Genomic DNA, 23,054 nt, shown 5'->3' with positions numbered 1-23,054 from the left:
TCCTATGATAAGTACTGCTGCCATCACAGTATAAAAACTCAGGCTTATTTAAAACAAAGACATTACAATGCCAGTCAACTGCACATAGGTCTACATTCTACATTGACATTATGCACATGCATATGTAAGTAAGGGAAGTGCAAGCAATGGTTTTATAGTCATACTGACAAAAGTTTGTGGTGGCACAGAAAAAAAGTGGGATACCAATTTGGTTCATGGTTCAGGTGCATTCACACAACACAGAAGAGTCTACCAGAAAAGCATACCACATTTCACTGATGAATTATGGTGAATTTGTGTGCTCTAATGAACCTTCATGTTTAGTTTGAGTCAAACAGCTTTAAGTGTCCTTTTATGTGCGGTCTATTGGCTTTTTGAGGCAACCATTAATTACACATTAAGCTGAGGTCCATTTGTGTGTGTCAGTGCTGCACTCTTAAGCAGAAGCGAGCGAGCGAGCGAGCGAGAGAGAGAGAGAGAGAGAGAGAGAGAGAGAGAGAGAGAGAGATCTATTCTAATACTCTCTGAGAACATTGTAAAAAAAGAAACAGAACATAAACCACAAGCAGCATTTCATTTGAACTGCAAAGACACAGCACTTATCTAAAATGACTGTGTTCAAAGTCTATTTACTCCTGATGTAACAAATCTGGCAGTACATCTAACATATTAGTCACCAACTAGTGCTTACATGGCCAGGATGTAAGCACTAGTTGGTGACTAATATGTTAGATACTGTTTGCAGGATGTTGCAAACAGTACAAGCAAATATATTTAACATTTGAAAGTTCTTTTTTCTTATTAACACCCATAGCATTATGTTATTATTACAAACGTGTTTAGAGTAAATACAGGATGCTGTCACCCCAGTGTCATGATGTGCTGCTGTAAAATAACTCCACAATGTTTATAATCTTTTAAAGAAGAAGTAGAAAAAAGTAATTACAGCTGTCCATTGGTCAAAGATGGATACATAGGTGCTTATCATCACCAAAATCATGTTGCCATATTCAACACAAATTAGAGTGAGGTGTGGTGGTATCAGTGTTAGCCACAAGAGGGCAGCAGAGTATATATATAGGAAGAAGAGAACCAACTGTGTTTCATGGATAAATGTTGAATTTTCCCTGATGGTAAAAAGTAGAAGAGTTAGAATTAGTAGAGCAAGAACAAGAAGATAAAGAATTGCAATGCCATGTTCACAGTGTAACCTAATGTGAAGTGCCGTGGTGAAAATGTACTTGTAAAAGAAATGAGAGAGACAAGCTAGGAGGGAAAACAAGGAACATGAGAAACAACGAGGCAATGTTACAGGATGAAGGGAACGTGTTAAATGGAAAAACTGCTAGCTAATGTGTTTATAGAGTGCATGTGAGATGGTAAAAGCTTGGCTATTGAAACCCTGTCCATAAGGGAGATAAATGGTTATGACCATCGCTAAGCTCCGCCCCCCTTGGTTACGGTCGCTCACTCTGACAAGCTCTGCAGAACTCCCCATTGGAATGAATGGGTGGTTGCTATGAATAGAGTGGCTTTTGGCAAAACATTATCATATACGGAATGTGTAATATTATAATGTGGTCTGGAATGAAGAGTGATATTGTATTGATAAGCTTACTTACCTGACGTTTTTTATCAAATAAATGGTTAAATTAAACTGTAATTTGAAAACTGTGGAGACTGTGAATCAGAATTGAGCCAAACGATCATCACAGTCACTTGAAAAGAGAAAAGCATGTTTGGTAGCCATTACAAATCTCATAACATTAACATTTATGTAAGTTAAAAGAACAGGTCATAACGTCTCATAACACACTCACTTTGATGCTGTGAACTATTTATTTACTATCCCCTTTACTAAGACCTGAATCAATAAATGAATTAATATACAGTTGTTAGCTTTAACTTACCTTGGAGGAAATGTAGGTGTCCTCGCTGATGTTATACATGTTCATTTGGGAATTAGGAATGACAGTTTAATTCATAGCATGGTCTTCGCAAGATTTATTTGAAGATTTGTATTTTTTTTTAAATGAAAGAAAAAACACTGCGTGTATCCTCTCTGAGTAACTTGTGTAACTATTACAAGTGACCCAGCAACAATGTTTTAAAAAAAAAATGTTTGGATCATTTTGATAAAATCCCACTTAAAACTACTCAAACATACATTCCTCCCATAGGCTCTCATTGTAATAAATGCTTGTCAGAGAAATGGCAGTTGGGAAACAGTTACTAAGATAGGATTGGTCAGAAACGCTTTCAAGGCGGGGCTTAGCAAAGGGTCAGTTAGGTAAAGTAAATTAAGACAATTCACTTTGCACACTACAACACTTGCAGACAGCGCACTGCGACTCACAGGGTTCTCATTTCTGAAATTGTGTATCCTCGTTTCTTTCCTTGCTTCCTTTCCTTGTTTCCTTGCTCCACTCTCTTAGGAAACGAGAAAAGAATGGAAGGAAAGGAAACGGGGAAAGGAAGATGTTTTTGTAAAATGGAATGTTCTGCTCGCGAATGCGTCACTTCTTTAAATTGGAGCACTTTCCATTATGTTGTTGAAACTTGATAAATTGATATTTTCATAATAAAACCTAATAATTCAAGATGTAGAGTTAAAGTATGTGACAGTTATGGTTTATTCAGACCGCAAAGGTGAAATATGAATTTAAACTGTTGTGTCAGATGTAAAGAGGGGGGAGAATATATGCGTGCGTCAGGTGCCTCGACCAAAAAGTTTTCCGCATAGGACGCTCCTGTGTTTCCTCGCTCAAGTGTCCTCGGTAAGCTTCCTCTGTCCTCGATCCTCGCGGTTCACTTAGAAAATTGATACGTCCTTCATGATGGCGGACTTTGATCGGTTTCCAGGTCACGGGCTCAAGGACGGAGGAGCGAGGAAAGGAGGAAGCACAATTTAGGAAATGAGAAGCACCCACAGACTTGTTTTCTAGTGATGTTTCATTCATGAATGAATCAGTCTTTTTAAATGAATCTTTCAAGTGAATGAATCGTTCTCATCCACCTCCATACACTGACTCATATTTTTGGTTAACTGACGTCTCTCCCTTTCAGAGACAATAGGTGTGTTCGACTTCATGCAGGGCAGCGCAGACTGGTCGGGAAATTTTGTCCGACTTGAACCGGCACCACCACCGTGTCACCGTTACGTATGCCATCAAAGTACCATGAGAGCGATTTGAGAGCATCCGGCTGGTGCAGCCTCTGCAGTTTCTCCAGAGGAGCTGCACAAGCTCTGAATGATGACACAGCATATTCACGATTGGTCAGACTCACAACGTGACAATGGTTACACGTGTTTCATGGGCTGCATTTGCAATTGCATACTTCACATACTACTCTTACTACTTCTGCTATGTCAGTCTATGGCAGAAATAAAAGTAGTGTGGTAGTATACCATTACCATGGTGTTTATTCTTACACCAAAATACCAGGTAATTTGGCTAGTAATATTATGTTTATCAATTAAAAAACATTAAGAATATTACAAATACTGACTCCTTTATTGGTATTAAAATAATACAGGCTTTTATTGTACTTTTTCTTGCACACCCAAAAGGCACTGTAAGCAGCACCTAAACCTTTAAAATGAATAATGTTTCAGATTATTTTGTGTAAAATTCAAGCATCTGTCTATCTGAATCACATTTCGTCTGCAAACATCGCTTGATCTTCCGTGACTGGTGTAGGATCAGCAGACGATGAGAAGCACAAGTGTCCGGCTTTGTTGCTCTCTTTTCAACTCCTCCCCCGAGTGCAAACGGCAAATCTCACCGATCGGCATATCGAGACGCATTACAAGTTGAACTCACCTAATGAGCTCTATTGCTTTTCATGCCTGTAAAGACCGACTTCGGCGCGAGTCAATAGCATTCGAGTGCGGATATGAAGGAGCATGTCACTGGTTTCACCAGCTGAACAAATATGCCCCTTCACTGAACTAGTCGGTCATTTGATCATGTCTGAACGACATGAGACATCGTTCGTGAATAAAGTGAATGGTAAACTCATTTGCGAATGTCTCATTAACAAAGATCTGCTGAATGACTGAATGAGATGGAGGCGTGTCGTTCTTTCAGTTCAGCATGTGAGTCAACCATGTTCAACAAGCAAAGACAGGGGTGACATGCACTTAAGAAAAGTTTATAGGTAGCCTATACACAAAGCATGAACCCCAATTTATGAATGTGTAAAAATGACTGAAGACTAAAAAAAGTTTTACCCCTTCACTGCTAGAATTGTGTGAAATGAAACAGTCATTTAACATAACTTTTACTGGAAGAAAAAAAAAGACCTTCTGGTTGTGTAAACAAAAGGTAACACTTTATTAAGCTTTATAAACAGAAATAGTTTAGCAAAGTTTCATCGTGTCTCAGTGCTTATGATCGATGATCTCACAGTGCACAGAAGGTACAGTATATGGGCTTTGTTCACAAATATGGCAGAGAGAGCAGTCATACAGTAATGAAACAGGTGAATAGCTGTAAGGTCAGGCAGTGCAGAGAAGCAATTGCTTTAGTAACCTCCGTGAAGTTTGCACCCCATATAATTAAATCATTACCAAATCTTTACCAATCGTTTGTGCTGATTTGTGCAGCAAAAATAGATATAGCATGAAACTTTTTATGAGCAGTGACCCACTCCAAATCGCTCCAAACCGGTGTAGTCCATTTGTGCTTGATTTGTGCTTGTTTGTGTCTTTTAAATGAACTTTTGTGCTTGTTCGGTGTTTGAGATATTAGGCATTATTTTTTTGACTGTGTGACGTCACTTTCCACCCCTTGTGGTCCAAATCGCTGCTGTTCGTTTGTGCTTGATTTGTGCATTTAAAAGAAACATCATAAAGTTTTCCTTTCTTTGTATTTAGCAAGACAGCTTTTGGGAGCTGTGAAATGGCGCAGGCTAAACCCCATTTTAATCACTCTCAGATGTCTCCATAGTTTGTGCTCGCGTCTGGTTTGTGCCGTGTTTGGTATCGTTGAAGCATTGATTTTTTGGCAAAGATTAATCATAACATTTTCCTTTTTTATTAAACAATATACTGTACCTTCTGTGCACTGTGAGATCATCGATCATAAGCACTGGGACACGATGAAATTTGCTAAACTGTTTCTGTTTATAAAGCTTAATATAGTGTTATCTTTCATTTACACAACCAGAAGGTCTTTTTTTCTTCCAGTAAAGGTTATGTTAAATGACTGTTTCATTTCACACAATTCTAGCAGTGAAGGGGTAAAACTTTTTTCTCTGAAAATGTCTGGCCTAAATCTGGGATATTTTACCTCAGACATCTTTGACATATTAATTGCCATTATCTGTGTCAATAAAATTTTGCCTATAACATAATCGATTCAGGTACAATTAAAATGTAAATTCATTCAAAATTTTAATTCAAAATGTTAAATCCTGAAGACCCAGACTACAATTATAAAAGAGCAATGCGATAAAAGAATGTGTACATTGTGTGTTTACTGTGTGTATAGCTCCTGTCAGTCAATAAACACCTTTATGAAGATGAGCACAACAAAAGATGAAGCACAAACTTTATTTGTGACGTTATAAACAGATATACACGCATTCAGCATTTCACAGCAACAGTGAACGAGCCACCATTAACTTCTGATAAGTTTCGCATCCGTTTCTTATGTGCAGGTCAAATAATATCACGAAAACTGCTCGTACCGTCATGCAATGACAGGCCGTCTTACATCCTCTTCGAGTGGCACGTGGGAGAGGGGGTGTGAATTGTGAGTCGAAAATTCATTGGTTTCTCCCACGAGATAACTGTCCAATGACATTTGTTTAAACTCGATTCTCAATTGGTTAAAGAAAAGGAAAACGAAAACGAAAAAGAAAAGCCATTGGCAAATGGATGAGGAAAAGCAATTGGCAAATGACTTAAAGGTGCAGTATGTAAGATTCAGAAACCCTTGTTATTAATGACACCTGTGGCCGTTAAATGAATTGCAGTCAGCTACCTGTTGCTCATGCACACACTCCATAGTGACGCGAGCGAGCAAGCATCAGCCAAAACAATGACGTAACGTACAAAGAGACTGAACATGATCCACTGGCATCATGCTGACAAATGAGGTAGCATAATTAAAATTACAGTTACGATTGTCTTACTACAAACTGAGACTAAACTAAAACTACTTATCAGCTAACATGGCATACTGATACACATATACAGCTACATACTACCGAACTATGCCAGACAGTTTATGTTGCACTATTGCATGTTTTGTTTGTCATATGTTGTACTACGAATAAGAAACCAGCGTATTTGCTTAAATTTATCCTGTATACCTGACTTTTAATATAAAGAGATTGTTGAAATTATTTGAAAGTTACGAAGCAAGGTAGCTTGCAATTCATCAGTGTTAGCAGGCAAGATCAAGTTAGCTAAAATTACACAGATCAGTCCTTATGACACTATATTTCACATGCTTTGCAGTTATGTAAGCTTATCTGTCCAATAAGAAGAATGCCAATTCAGGGTCGGTTTTGATCCCCAAAACCGAACGAAGGTCCCTCCATGAATCAAATGCCCTGCTGATGGTCACTCTAGTTTTCGCTCAACCACAATCACGTTCCTGCTTAGCCAGACGGGATTCAGTAGATAAATGTTTTTTTTTTTTTTTGGCTTACTCTGAGTTTGTGTAGGAGCCATTGTTGTGCTGGGAGCTGGATGTTTGCTGGATTCCATCTCTAAGATAACGTTACCAAGTGTTGCAGTTTGTTGTCACTGTTGAATAGCAGAAGAGAAGCTATTACTGTCTGAGACAAGGCTCTCGGGAGCATGCATAAACGTCACATCCTTTGGATTTTCCCAGCAAAAGCAACCTGCTCCCTTCGCATGGAAATCAGTCTACAGGCTTTAATAGGCAACCTAGCGTTACAAGCCGTTCACACATTGGCAAAAAAAAAAAAAAAGGCGAATATTACATGAAAATTGTTACATATTGCACCTTTAAGAAAAGCAATTGCCAAATACCTTTATAAAATGCAATTTAAAAGGTGCTTTTAAAGTGCATTAAAAAGTGCATTTAAAACTCATTAATGTACTCATTTATTGCTACATTTAATGACATATTAAAGATGAAATAAATATGATTTATGAATGCACAATTTTATTGTTAAGTATAACGACATTTTAAACATTAATTAAATAAACACATTTAAATTTGTCTTTTTATTTGTCCATTTATACATTTATATATTTATTCAAGTTTTTATTTTCAAATTAATAGATTGATAATGTATTTCTTCATTCTTTTTTAATTGGCACTCATGGGCTTCAGCTGGTTTGGATTGACAAATGGTAAAAGAAAAGGAAAAGTCAAACAATAAAGAAAAGCAATTGTCAAATGAATGAAGAAAAGCAATTGCCAAATGCTTTTTAAAACACAATTTAAAAGGTGCATTTAAAAATGACTTATTAATGTGCTGTTTTATTGCTAAATATAAGTACATTTTAAAACATTAATTAAATAAACACATTTAAATGTGTCTATTTATTTGTCCATTTTTAAACTGATTTGTTCACATTTAAATGTGTCTAGATATTTGTCCATTTATAAATTGGTTATTTATTCACATTTGTATTTTCAAATTAATAGATTGATAATTTATTCCTTCATTCTTTTGTAAATGGCACTCCTGGGCTTCCATACACTATTACTGGAATAGATTTATGTGAAAAACAGCTGATAATGTGATTATGTTTCAATGGTGTTTAACTAGTGGCAAAACTTTCTTTCTTCCCCCTTTTATTTTTTAATGCAATGCCTGAAAAATCCAGAGCACGTCACATGCAGTCTGGTATTAAGATCAAAACAATTCCATTCCTCTGTTGGATCTTGCCAACTGTCTTCATCCATGTCTCTCGCTACTGTTACTCTCTAACTGCACAGACCAAACTTTCATCCGTTCCATTAAAGATGATCAAACCAGGGACACTTAGAGTTCCTCTGGGCAGTGTGATTTCATTTAAATCAACTCGTTCTTATTCATTGAAAATCATGGCCTACTGCGCAAAGCTTATTCTCCAGTTTTGATTTGACCCTCCATTCATTATGCAAGCAAATCACAAATGTCCATATCCAGTGATTATAAGCTTAAATTTCAGTGCACAAAGAAAACATTGGCTGGGCTAGGCCATTTACCCCCACTCCAACTCTCCTGGAAAAAGATAATAATGATCTATTTTCTGATTCAGGGATATCTTAAAATCCATTTAGAGAGATTCATTTGATTTGCCTAAAATGTCTGCAGAACTTCTCACTGTTCTGTCACCATTTCTCTCTATGCCATCTACATGGTACTGATCTCACTCTTTTCCACAGAGATATAGAAGTGTGGAAGTAATGAACAGAGATAATGACAGAGGCATTAGTGTGTATCGGGATGAATATGAATTTGAGACGGATAGAGAAGAAGCGAGAAAAGGTGAGCTAGTCCTAAAGGGTTGCCTGCAGTCAGTGTATCAATGGACAGTGTTTGTGTATGTGTTTCATCTGTGCTCATATGTATATGTATATACAGTATATGTACAGTATACTGTATATATATTTATACTGAACATGTGGCCTTGTAATGCTGTGTTTGTTTAAATGGCCAGACATAGCAACATTGAACGAGTTTAAATGCACGATCTTATACAGATTGTGCTTAATAAGTTGACAAAGTGTAAGTTCATATAAACACCATGTAAACGGCCTTCCTTTTGACATTAAAAGCAGAGAATAAGACAATGATTTAAAATCTCGTGTAAACATGGTTTTCTTGCATTGTCAGATTTTTGGAATAATCTGATTTTAAGTAGTTTTCAGCATACTGCTGTGCATGTAAATGTGCTCACTGACTCACTCAACCAATAACGTATGCATTGGGGCAGAAATAAATTAAATAATTACATTTATTTTAGAATATTATTATTATTATTATTATTATTTTGTTAATGTTCAATTGTGCCGACAAAGGCATGGAAATTACACACTACACCTTTAAACCAGATCAAATCTGCTTGTTAAAAGCATATTGGCACAGTTGCTGCGAAATCAGGATTATAATGGACTGAGCAACTGACCAATGAGTCGCCACGCCACTAACGCCATTCCATCAACACGATTCCCTGTCCTGAGTACGGTTAGCTAACCATGCAGAGAAATCCGTGCCAGGAACAGTTTGTATTCGTAATGTGCTCAAGTGGAATGCTACAGGAACTCACTGTTACTCACCGTGCTTAGAACCATTCAGCCTGATGGTAAAAAAGTGATAAAAGTCACTTGTATAATTAACTTTTTTGGACTGTGTCTTGGACTGCTTTTAATAAATAGATAAAGAGACTAATGTTACATAAAAATAAAAACAGGAGTAATTGATGAATTAAAGGTGCACAAATTTTTTCTCATAAAAAAAATAAATAAATATTCCTAAAGAAATGAATAGTATTTTGAAACTTATACATAAAATCATGAGCACTCACATCATGTGAAGGCTCCTGTCAAATCAGTAACCTTAAAAAAGTTTTTTCTTCTACATGGAGAGGGTCCCTTATGTTGAGATGACATGGCCAGCTAAATACTACTCACTTAATCTCAGTAACCACCATATTATTAGACACTTTCACTCATGGATTAAATTAATCAATGACTGTGAATAGTGAATTTCTACAATGGCATCAGTAACTGAAAATGATTATGTTTTGAATGATGCTGCATCCACACCGCTAGGTGTCAATGTAGGTCCAATATGACATATTCAAAAATAAATAAATAAATACTGTGTACACTTTTAAAATAAGGTAATTTTTGTAAATAAAAGGAAATAACAGAAATAAGAAAGAAATAGTATTCCCTGTGAGCTGAATGAGACAGATATGAGATACAGAAGAAATAGCTAAAGCCTCATGGATTTCTGTGCAGCAATAAGGAGCAGTGAATGGCACTGGGTCTTGTGTGTGCCTGCTCGGCAGAAAAGCCATAATCCATCACCTGCTTTATTACAAGATGGATTTGCCATCCAGGCCCAGTCATTGAATGGAGTTGCCTAATCAGGTATTGCCCTGACCGCCACTGCTTCAATTAAGAATTTGAAAAAAAGAGGAGAAAGGAAGAAGGAGTGGGATGGAAAGAGAAAATCTTGTTTCCACTGGATTGGAGCAATCACACTGATTTTGATGAGGTGCTGTGCTGTTAATTGCTGAGGCTTGATAAATAAGTCTCTTAGGGCTGTTTATATGGTAGAGAAGGTGTTTTTTAGGGGGTTGATGTCAAACAGAGGCTGTAAGATTTTAAATTGCTGGGTTTCTGACATATTTTCGTCATTCTGGAGAAAATAATATTATGAATATAATGTATATTATGTAATGCCTTTACTTGAGAAAAAATAGTTATATTTTAAAGCAATAAACCTTAAAAGGTCCCATGTCACAGTGATTTTAACACAGGTAAGGGGTGTTCTTTGGCACGGCGTAAAACATACACTTTAATGCATAATCTTTCGTATTGATATTGCTTTTATAAAACGACGGCAACATTAATATGAAAAAAGACACCAACAAACATTTAAATATATGAATACTGTAATAATAATCAGGATAAACAATTTGTCCACCACTTAATATGGTTCATTATCCTAAATGCTGTGGGCTATTTGCAGTTGCCAAGCAGCATGGCACATTGATGTAGAATTTGCAGTCACAGGTGTGCATTCATAGTCAGCAGCTTCTGACGCCACTCATATAGAGTCAGGACTATCTGTTTTATAACACTGCGTTTTGTTGCTTTTTTGGTGTGAAGACTATTAAACGATTCAAAGATGTTATCACAGAGAAAAGATACTCAGTGAGTGTGTGTGTGTGTGTGTGTGTGTGTGTGTGAGCCTTTAATCTTTCGACTGTCTCTTTGACCTCTCATCATGGCTCTTTCCAGCAGTCATTAATAACACATTTAGCTGAAGTCCATTTGTGTGTGTCAAAGCTGCACTCTCATTTCCCAACCCAATAGTGGAAAAGAAAGGGAGAAAAAGAACAACAAGGTTGAACAAGAAAGTGTATATATGAGAAAGAGAGCGGGGGAAAGGGAGAGAGTTCAGATGGAGTAGGTGACCGTAGGCACACTTGCTGGATGCAGTGACAGCACTCCTTCTCTGTTCTGGTCAATAGGTGCTACATTAGTCAATACTTTAATAAAATAAATGTAAAAGCTATAGCCCTCTCTCCACAGGCATTGAGTCAACCCTGCTTCAAAAACATGGGCAAATAAAAAAAGGTAGAGTCCAAACAGATTGTATGCAGTTCTATTGCATTTAAAGGGAGATATTAATTTTTCTTATTCCAGCAGCTCCAAGGCATCCTCTGTATCCATTCTCAGACATCTCAACACACAAAGCACCACCTGCTATCATATATTTTGTCCTATGTTTTCAAGCCAACATGACTGTCAATAATAGGGATCCTATTAGGGAATCAATGTCTGCTTTTATGATTATGACTATTCATTATTCACTATTCATATATATAAATAACTTTTATGTTCAAATAACTGTTAGATGAGAACACATAAAGAGACGAAGTTCCAACAAGTATTCAAACTGAAAATAGAGTGAATAAGCTAACAAGTAATGCAACTAAAAGTAAAATAAATGGAAACAATTCACTTTTAATTGATACTATCGATGAGAATAGACAAAGAGTGTGTGTGAAAGCGGGGTATATATGCAGTCCTTGATTAGCCACTAATCAGAATCAGAATCAGCTTTATTGCCAAGTATGCTTACACATACAAGGAATTTGTCTTGGTGACAGGAGCTTCCAGTGTACAACAATACAAAAACAGCAGCAAGACATAGATAATAATAAAAAATAAAAAATAATTATACACATACGTACATACACACACAGACACACATACATACATACAAACACACATACACATATCTAGTGCAAATCTAATACAAATCTGTTATCTGTTATGTACAGTGCAAATGTTTTTTTCTTTTTTTCATTTTTTTTTTTTTTTTTTCAGAGGAATGAGATGGCAGAAGAGGTTGGATGTGTTGGATAAATATAAAAAAGACTAAACTGTATATTGCACATAGTTATTGCTCAATGGGGCAATTTAACTGTTACCCCATTGAGATGGATAGCCTGAGGGAAAAATAATCAGGGGGCAACCAATAATCCTCTCAGCAGTCCAAACTGTCCTTTGTAGTCTTCTGATAACTGATTTCATAGCTGAACCAAACCAGACAGTTACTGAAGTGAAGAGGACAGACTCAATGACTGCTAAGTAGAACTGTATCAGCAGCGCCTGTGGCAGGTTGAACTTCCTCAGCTGGCGAAGGAAGTACAACCTCTGCTGGGCCTTTTTCACAATGGAGTCAATGTGTGTCTCCCACTTCAGGTCCTGTGAGATGGTAGTGCCCAGGAACCTGAATGACTCCACTGCTGCCACAGTGCTGTTTAGAATGGTGAGGGGGGTCAGTGTTGGGGTGTTCCTCCTAAAGTCCACAATCATCTCCACCGTTTTGAGTGTGTTCAGCTCAAGGTTGTTTTGACTGCACCAGACAGCCAGCTGTTCAACCTCCCTTCTGTATGCAGACTTATCGTCATCTCAGATGAGGCCGATGACAGTGGTGTCGTCTGCAGACTTCAGGAGCATAATGATATGCAGGTGCATGTAATCAGAACTCAGGGATGAGAAAGAGAGAGAGAGAGACCGGTGGATCCGTGACAAAAGGTGCATGATTGAGATATATTACTATATATTACTATTATAATATATTTGTATTATTATTATCATTTGTTTACAAATTATACTAATATATACTGAGATTTCCGATATCGGAATCGGATTGGAAGAGAAAAAGTGGTATCGGTGCATCCCTACTCACATGTCCAGATTTTGCTGTCACCCAACGCTAGCATGCTTAATGTAATTTGATAGGTATTCTACATTGTTCTTTTGTCTAATAACCATAAATATTGTCATGAAGGTAAAGTTAAGATAAAATTAAACTGGATATCCTTTTGCTTGCTTTTTAGCCATATGCCTGCAACAGCTAAACCTATGATATGTTGACCTTGGGACATCATTATTGTTTTCATCTCAGGACAAAGTACATTTGATTTAGAATGTCTAACTCTGTTATGTATCATATTAAATATTTTAGTTTATTTTGTTCTTCCACTATTACAATTGGTTATACCATGGTTTAAGTCCTTTATGTGGTTAAATGTGAAGCACTCAGCAGTTTAGTCTCACACCATGTCTACGGGTACGTCCGATGACGCGACACGACGTGCCATAACGCTTCAGGCTACCTGTACTGGAAGCATCAAAGTGAATGTTCTAAACAGGTCCATTTGCTGGACCGGTGCAGCGTGAAATAAACGTTTATTGTCTGTGCAACGCAACACGCTGCAGTGGACGCTTCATTGATTATAATGGGGTGTTATTGCTTTTAACGCAACGTGACGCTTGCGTCCAGTGTTGACAGGCTGTCAGGAACATGTGTCATTATTGACCTAGGGACATCATACAGTTTTGTTGTGTTATTCAGTTGTGTTAATCTAGGGACATCATACATTTGTGTTGTGTTATACAGTTATGTTAACCTAGGGACATCATACAGTTGTGTTGTGTTATTCAGTTGTGTTGACCTAGGGACATCATACATTTGTGTTGTGTTATACAGTTATGTTGACCTAGGGACATCATACAGTTGTGTTGTGTTGTGTTATTCAGTTGTGTTGGCCTAAGAACATCATGCAGTTGTGTTGTGTTATTCAGTCGTGTTGACCTAGGGACATTATACAGTTGCGTTGTGTTATTCAGTTGTGTTGGCCTAGGGACATCATACAGTTTTGTTGTGTTATTCAGTCGTGTTGACCTAGGGACATCATACATTTGTGTTGTGTTATTCAATCATGTTGACCTAGGGACATCATACAGTTGTGTTGTGTTATACAGTCGTGTTGACCTAGGGACATCATTCAGTTGAGTTGTGTTATTCAGTTGTGTTGTGTTATACAGTGATGATTACCTAGGGACATCATACAATTGTGTTGTGTTATACAGTTATGCTGACCTAGGGAAATCATACAGTTGTGTTGTGTTATATTCGCATGTACTAGGCAGAAAATGCATTGAAAATGCACAGTACACCTATTTATCAACTTTTTTTTTGGCAATTTAGGCTTTTGTAAAAAAAAACATAAATTACTGAAGGGATCAAGACAACGATGTATATTACAGATAGAAGTGTTAAAGATAGAATTGTTATTTTCTATATGTGCCTTTTTTTTTTTTTTTTTTTCAAACATAATTCCCCATTTAAATTTATTAATATTTGTTTCCTCCCTAGAATGTAAAAAATGGAGGAGTGTATCAAGAAAACTGTGTTGTGTGAAGAAAGAAGTAAATGAAGAAATAAAAACATTAAAGTTGATGTACATGTTATTAAGAAAGAAGAAAATCATGAGACATACATTGGAGGAATTCTTTAATCTTTGACAAACTTTAGAAACACCAATTCTGCAAGTCAAATGACAAGGATAAAGGATATTACATTTTATACTGTATCCGTTCAAGACATCCCTTTGATGGAAGCTACAAGACCTCAGGATGTATGGCTTACACATCATTTAAGGTTAAAAATGATTGGCTGAGCTACAAAGTCATTGTACAACGTACCAACACAGACCACAAGGGGCACAATACAAATTCTGAAAACGAGGGTCACTTTCAAACAGTGTGTCCAGATTTGGTAAAACAAATTGAAGAATGGATTTCATTGGGTGTCAAGCCAGATGTCATACTATTAGAAGCCCACAATTGGTCTCGATCTCGAGGACACTCAGACTTGAACAACCGTCTGTACTTTATCACTCCAAAGGACATTGAGAATATTCGCACATGCTTATTACGGCGAAGCCATTTGGATAAAAATGACGCCATTAGTTCTGCAAAGTTACTAACTGGTCGCTACAAGGAAAATTTCATTTTTTTCAGCCTTTCTCTCAAGAAAAAGATCTGATAATTGTCTTTCAGACACCCAATATGAGATAGAATCTACACAGGTATGGAAAGAACATTATATTTTTGGATGCCACTCATTGCGTCAACCAGTACAATTTTCCACTATATACAATGGCTATAAGAGATGACTATGGCCATGGAGTTCCAGTTGCCTTTATAATAACAAGCAGTGAGAAACAAACAACAATGGAGATAGCTTTACAGCAACTGAGGAACGAGTTTCCTACTGCACCTCCAAGGTTTGTATTTGTAGGGGTCCAAACAACGAAGGTGGTGGAACACTGTTGTATTTCTATTCTTCTACTTCTTCTTCTTATTGATCTTTTTCTTTTCACACTTGAAATTGTAAAACCCCTGGTCATTCTAAACCCGGGGGTAAACGGAATTATGGGTTATAATGTTTCACGTTTCACACTGCTCTTATTTTACCTGGGGTTGATAATTAATCATGGGTATTCATGCACTGAGGCTTCACACTGTACATTCACAAACCCCTGGTTAGCATTCTTATTTGCATATTTGCGGTGTCAATAAATATTATTGGACGAATACAGCTTGTGACTCACACGCACCTGTCAAAGAAGCTGCTTAATGGAGCCACTCTTCTAAGGATATTGCCTACAAATCAGCAGTTTGTCTATTTTCTTCTGAAACATGCCATTATTGTATTTGGCATCACTGTTGTGTACACATGTAAACAGCTGAACATGTGAAAGTTTTCTACGACTTGACAAAGTGCATGAATATTTAATGAGGTATGCACTGGTATGATTGGTTGTCTGTCGCTGAACAACATTCTAACACCGCATCATTTCACACAGTATTCATTAGGCACCGCAATGCAGAGCAAGGTTTCAAAACCCCGGGTAAAAAGCGGTGCTAACCCCCATTCAAAATTACAAGTGTGAAACGTTGCTCTACCTGGGGTTAAAAGTGGTGTTTAGAACATTGATATCCCAGGGTTAAGCGCAGTGTGCAAATCCCTAAAGTGTCTGGGCATCAGAGAGCATACATCATGATCGTATTAACCCCAAACTTTGTCCCAAATTCTAATCCCTACTCAGGCCTACATACACACACAGCTATCTGACATAAGGTGTCAGAACTTGGTAAACTTTGACATTTAAATATTTTGAGGATGAATGCAAAATTTAGTGCAATTTAGACTGATTAGCAGTGCTATATCTAAAGAAAACAGCATAAGTTGGTACTTGGCTTGTTGTCAGCAGAAAATGAAATTTCAGCACCTAATAACATCAAATATGAATGGCCGATGGTCATAAAACACTTTTAATACATAAGCAGGTTGTCTACAAGAAGCTGTATGGTTGATAGCAGGGAAATGTCCTGGGCTGCATTTCTCAAAAGCATTAAGCTTAAGCTGATCGTAGAGATCATTGGTGCCAAAGAAATTTTTCTACCACTTAGATTTTTTGAAAAACCTACTTGGTCCACCTTTGTAAGCTTGTCCTAGGCCGTTTGTCTGCTTCACACAAAATTTTGAATGCATTATCTAGTGGCTTTTAACAAAAGGTTAAATCGTTTGAAAGATATAAGCCAGCACATTTTTAGTGTGTGGCCTATAATCTCCAACTGGCCTCTTGCAAGAAGAAAATTGTTAGGCTACATGCCAAATTTAATAATTTCCAGTGCAAGAGGTACTATAACTGTATAACTGAGATGAAAGAAAATAAAAAATCTGGCACCAAAACAATTATGTCCACAGGATCAGTTCTGTCAAATGGTCATACACATGATAATTGCTGTTTGTGGCTGTTTTTAAAGGTCTCGTCTATACAGTATATCTATAGAAAACTTTGTATAAAACTTTATGTAGAATCATTTGACAAACAATATGACACATGAGTTAACATGACTAAACTATTTATTTATTATTATTCTATTTTTGTCCATTCAGGTGCTTTATGGTGGACAAGGATATGTGTGAAATAAATGCTTTGAGGAAAGTCTTCCCAGAGTCAGATATTCTGCTGTGTTGGTATCATGTTATGCAAGTATGTACGTTCTTTATTCATTTATAATCTGAATATTCTAACACTTGAATAGTTTACCAACTTTAGGAGACAAGTGACATGTTATTGAGGTTTGCTACTTTGTCTAGTTTTTGTTTGATTTCTTTGTTTTTAGGCCGTCGTCCGTTGGCTCTCAAAGACTGATTCTAGAGTCAGTGGCTCATCGAACACTGATGCTTGGACAGAAATAATTTCCTTTTTCACACAGTTGAAGACTTGTGCAACAGTATGTACAGTTAATTAACCAGTTTTGTTTTCTTGACTGATTAACCTACTTAATTAATGAATAAAATGAATGCATCTTCTGAACAATTCCTCAAGAGATTTGAAGATTTCCCAGCTCTTTGTTCATATTATAGAGACCACTGGCTGGAAATAGGAAATGCATGGTGTGACTTTGTTTGTATCTGAGTCAGTATGGTTGTAGCATCGTCGGCAATCATGTTGAAAGGTAATTTTTGTAAAACATATGCAACCTAATAATAAATTAACAATACACAACTAACTTAATGTTTTGAATGTAGCAGAATCACAAACATTTATTATTTATTCAAGTACATCTGTTTTTATTTTTTCCCAATTAGATTTTTCCATCGCCTAAAATATCAGTTTTTGGGTGGCATTAGGAACCATAGGCTGGATGACCTCATCAGTATTCTCCTCAAGAAGACAGATGGGTACTTCCAGGTCATTCATGGTCTGCAGGAAGTTGGGAGAGTGAAAAATTCCTCATTGAAGACTGGAGAAATACTTCAGTCAGCCTCTAGACTGGTAAAGAAAGGTTGGATGGATAGCATCAGTCTCATATCCCAGGACATGTACCTGTATGAGGTTCCTTCAGAACAAACTGCTGGACTATCCTACAAAGTTTGTCCATGTGAAAGTTATTGTAGCTGCCCAGTGGGAATCAGAGGAAATCTTTGTAAACACCTTGTACTTCTTGATTTGCTGAGTGACCATAATACTCTTAAATTTCCTGCTTTAACATCTCAGATTAATGCACGTTTGTGTGATTAAGCAAAAGCAGCTTTACTCAGTTCTGTGTTCCGACACAAAAGAGATAGATGTGCAGAGTTTATGTGATGACAGAATGTACCTGTAACGAGTGGCTACTGGCACAATGACGAAAACGAAGAGACGATGACGTGAAGAACCTGTAGGGCTTTACTGGTTGTTTAGATCAGTGTTACTATCAGAAATAATTAATAATTATTTATTTAGTTATTAATTAATAATTAAATTAATTAATTGAATCTAACTCATTACAACCTCATATGGGGCTCCAGTAAATGTAGTGCGCTACGTTTAGGAGCGGGTTTGGTTATTAGCAATAATTAATAATTATCAAAGACAATTATTAATTATTAAAATTAATAGAACATTGATGAGAATCAATGTTAGCTTTTACTAATCCTTTAAATCAACAATTATCAAAGATAATCATTAATTGTTAACATCGATGAAATATTAATTAAAATTAACACTAGCTTATTGATCATTCAAATTCAACAATCATCAAAGATAATTATCAATTATCAAAAATCAATAGAATATTAATAAGGATTAACATTGACGGGGCACCACCCTGGAATCAGGGACTAATAACCAGATAGTATAACAGTCTATACTATTATTATTAGTTATATTATAATATTAGTTTGTTTTCTTAGGAAAATCGACATCCGAAGAATATCGATTTTTGGGGAAAAAAACCTTGAATCCGAGCACTGACATCCCATCAGCATGACACAGGCGTATGCAAAACAAACCAAAACACTTATCTTTGTAATATAAACAAATTTTATTTATGCATTAATATCAATTAATAATTAATACAATGCAGTCAATAAACTTCCGACTTACAACTATAAACTAAACAGTGATATGATTAGATATGGAAATCAAAATAATCCTATAACACATGAGGGTGTGTGTGTGTGTGTGTGTGTGTGTGTGTGTAAGGAGGGACGTGCACAAAATGGCGGACGTGACTCTCGTGGAGAGTATGTCACGCCAGACTTCAGGCCAGGGAAAATGGCCACGAATGTGGGCGGAGAGAAACCAGTCAATGGTGTCTACCAGTTACCGGGTGTATCCGCTTGTACAATAGCTTAGGGACAAAGCTGAGCTTTAGCTTGAAGCTATCTACGAGCCAAAAATGTGTGCCAGAATGTTTGTGAGGGGTCACGTGCGTGCGTGCGTGTGTGGTTAGTACGAGAGAGAGAGAGAGAATTAAGTGACGGCCCCAAAGCTGATTTCGCGATCATGGGAGAGAAAGCAGGTGTTAATTTATCGCTCAGAGGCGCGGTGGACGGCTCGTAAACAGTCCCACGTTCTTTGATTCTTTAATGGATAAACTCAGTTTGCCGGTCTCACCCGCGATGGCGGAAATGCACAACAGCCCACTGTGGTTGGACCACAATACAGCAAATCAAATTCGTGATAATTAATACCTTGAGTATTAATAATGAGCGGACATGGCGGTCTGTAAACTGTACAAGCAAAAACCTTGAAACACAAGAATAACACACTATAATATTCCATCTCTGCCCAGACGTAAACCTCTTACTTGAATCGCATGAGGATGCAAAATGTGTGTTCATCCGTCCTTTAACTCAGACTCGGTTCCTCGAGGCTCGGGTGATGAAGGGAGGCCGTTTCCTCGCTCTTTCAGCGGTCAGTACGGCTGCTGATTCTCGGTGGGCTGGCGGAGAAATCAGAAATGTCGACTTGATTGAAGATGGAAGAGAAATCTTTAATCTCTTCACTTCTGCAGGCAAACGGATGAAGATGCGGATTGCTCGGCAGTCTCTTTCAGATCCGTTAGAGTGTTCGGTGGAACACAGAGTAATCTAAACTCGCCCAGCGAGATGGAGATTGAATGGCCAGTTTCAAGTCGGACGTTACTTCCTTGTGCCACGAAGCTGCACCTGAGAGCAGCAATGAGCTGCATCTACCCACTGCAAGCAAAGTTGCTGGAAGTAAATCCCGGAAGCATTTCAGAGGTATTTCTACTCCTGATGATGTCATAGTTGAGGGACGTTCTGTTGTGTGCCTCATCCAATAAGAGTTGAGAGTTCGATCCTTTAGTGAGCAAGGCTTCATGGGATTTGTAGTCTGTTTTGGACTCCCTTTGTTTGATTTTGGAGTGGTTTTTATCAGTAAGATTTACGACTTGGTATGTGGGGGCTGAGATAGGTTTTACGACTGTGTTAGGCCTGCCTTTGTCTTCTATCTGAATACATGAGGCCCAACAAACCCAAGTGCAATTTTATTAACAAACATGAAATCCAAAAACCCTAACTATAAACGTGAAAACATAAACATGAACTTGACTTCACATAAACTTGACATGAACAAACAAAGTTACATTCACAATACCTGACAATGGACAATGGAAAACATGAGGGCTTAAATACAAGACATGGGAGAACACATGACAAAAATGACCAATGAACAGACAGAACTGATAACAAGATAACAAGACAACAAGACAATGAACCAATGAAAACAAGACACATGAACCTGGAGGGAAACATGAAATCACATGACAAGGGAACCACATGACATGATATGAAAAACATGAATCAACAAAATACACTACATATCCCCCCCACTAAGGGGTGGCTCCCGACACCCCAACACATGAACAAAACAAAAAAAAAATCATACATAGTTCTGTAGGGAGCTGGGGGGGGGGTCTTGAGGCGTGGGGTGTGGCCAGGCAAGGCAGGGCGTGGGGCATGGGACCAGGGCAGAGTCAATGGAAGATGGGGCCCTGAGAGGCTCGAGGGGTGGAGCTGTGGAAGTTGGGGTTGTGAGAGACTTGAAGGGCGGAGCCATGGAAAGCAGAGCCGTGAGAGACTTGAAGGGCGACACCATGGAACTTGGTGCCCAGAGAGTAGACAAAGACTCGAAGGGCCAGGGTGGAGCCGATGGCAGGGAGGACCAAGGAAGTGCTGGAGGCTCGGAGGAGCAAGGTGGAGCTGGGGGATCGGAAGACTGAGGTGGTGCCGGTGGGACTGAAGACCAAGGTGGAGGCATAGGGAAGGAGGTCCCCGGTGGAGCTGATGGATCGGAGGGATGAGGCGCAGCCAGAAGATCAGAGAGCCAAGGCGGAGCCAGGTGACTGACAGACCAAGGAGAATCCGGAGGGACGAGGGACCCCGGCAAAGCCGACAGGCTGAAAGACCGCAGTGGAGCCGAGGAGACTCAGAGCTGAGGCAATGTCGAGGGACTGACAGGCCAAGGTGGAGTCCAGGGCTCGGAGGGTCCAGGCAGGGTCGGAGGGTTGAAAGTTCCCCTTGCCTGCTCAGGAGAACTAAGGGTGTGTACAAGGGCAGGAACCATCTCCAGGTCCAATTGCTCAGATGTGGCCATGACATGGCGTGGATCAGACTCATACGTGGCTGCGACGTGGCATTGAGCAGGCTCAGGCGTGGCTGTGACGTGGCATGGAGCAGGCTCAGTCGTGGCTGTGATGTGGCATGGAGCAGGCTCAGGCGTGGCTGAGACGTGGCATGGAGCAGGCTCAGGCGTGGCTGTGACGTGGCATGGAGCAGGCTCAGGCATGGCTGTGAAGTGGCAGGGAGCAGGCTGAGGCGTTGCTGTGACATGGCATGGAGCAGGCTGAGGGCTGAGGCGTTGCTGTGACGTGGCATGGAGCAGGCTAAGGATCCGGGGCAAAAGATGGCGCTAGCTCAGCGACCATGGCGAGGATCTCTGGCTTGGTGGCCATGACGGGAAACTCTGGCTCGGCGGCCATGACGGGAAACTCTAGCTCGGCCATGAAAAACATGAATCAACAAAATACACATGACAGTACCACACTTCTGCCACAACTTTCCAATGTACATGCTGTACATTCTCATACAAAAGCAAATGTGCTTGTCTTCTCTTGGCTTGTGAACTGTTTGAGGTCACATTAATATCTGAGGCACCTACTCACCAAGTCTGTCACAAAAAACTTCTCAGCAGTTAAATGTGAATCCAGAAGCGGACAGACCAACAGAAGTACAGAAATTAAAGGAAATGTTGCAAACTATGCAGAAATGGACATCAATTCCTCGGGCCATTACACAAAAAAGTTATGCCCTGCATGATGCAATAACAAATGTCAGCATAACTGCAAGTACATTTCCAACAGTAACCCCGATTACACTAGAAATACATGACCATTGTTTCCACACAGAGCAAAAAATGTGAAAAGAAAATATAGAAAGCATTTTAAAAGACGACTGACTAAAAACTATTCATAAATGTAGTCTCGATTTAAAAACACTATTCAAACCTAAGTTAACTTCCTACAGTGCATCCGGAAAGTATTCACAGCGCTTCACTTTTTCCACATTTTGTTATGTTACAGCCTTATTCCAAAATGGATTAAATTCATTATTTTCCTCAAAATTCTACAAACAATACCCCATAATGACAACGTGAAAGAAGTTTGTTTGAAATCTTTGCAAATTTATTCAAAATAAAAAACGGAAAAAAAAAAATCATCACATGTACACAAGTATTCACAGCCTTTGCTCAATACTTTCTTGAAGCACCTTTGGCACCAATTACAGCCTCAAGTCTTTGAGTATGATGCTACAAGCTTGGCACACCTATTTTTGGGCAGTTTCTCCCATTCTTCTTTGCAAGACCTCTCAAGCTCCATCAGGTTGGATGGGGAGTGTCGGTGCACAGCCATTTTCAGATCTCTCCAGAGATGTTCAATGAGGTTCAAGTCTGGGCTCTGGCTGGGCCACTCAAGGACATTCACAGAGTTGTCCCATAGCCACTCCTTTGTTATCTTGGCTGTGTGCTTAGGGTCGTTGTCCTGTTGGAAGATGAACCTTGCCCCAGTCTGAGGTCCAGAGCACTCTGGAGCAGGTTTTCATCAAGGATGTCTCTGTACATTGCTGCATTCATCTTTCCCTCGATCCTGACTAGTCTCCCAGTTCCTGCCGCTGAAAAA

General features: G+C 38.6%; 1 long non-coding RNA gene across 6 annotated transcripts in view; it reads left to right on the top strand.

The window, feature by feature from the left end:
- The window catches only part of LOC127417755 (uncharacterized), a 195,551-nt gene that overhangs the window by 83,002 nt on the left and 89,495 nt on the right, over nucleotides 1–23,054 (top strand). The gene's annotated exons all lie outside the window — the stretch shown is intronic.

The sequence above is a fragment of the Myxocyprinus asiaticus genome, chromosome 27 (assembly GCF_019703515.2).
Source record: "Myxocyprinus asiaticus isolate MX2 ecotype Aquarium Trade chromosome 27, UBuf_Myxa_2, whole genome shotgun sequence".
Taxonomy (NCBI): Eukaryota; Metazoa; Chordata; class Actinopteri; order Cypriniformes; family Catostomidae; genus Myxocyprinus; species Myxocyprinus asiaticus.
This window is presented reverse-complemented; position numbering and strand designations above follow the sequence as displayed.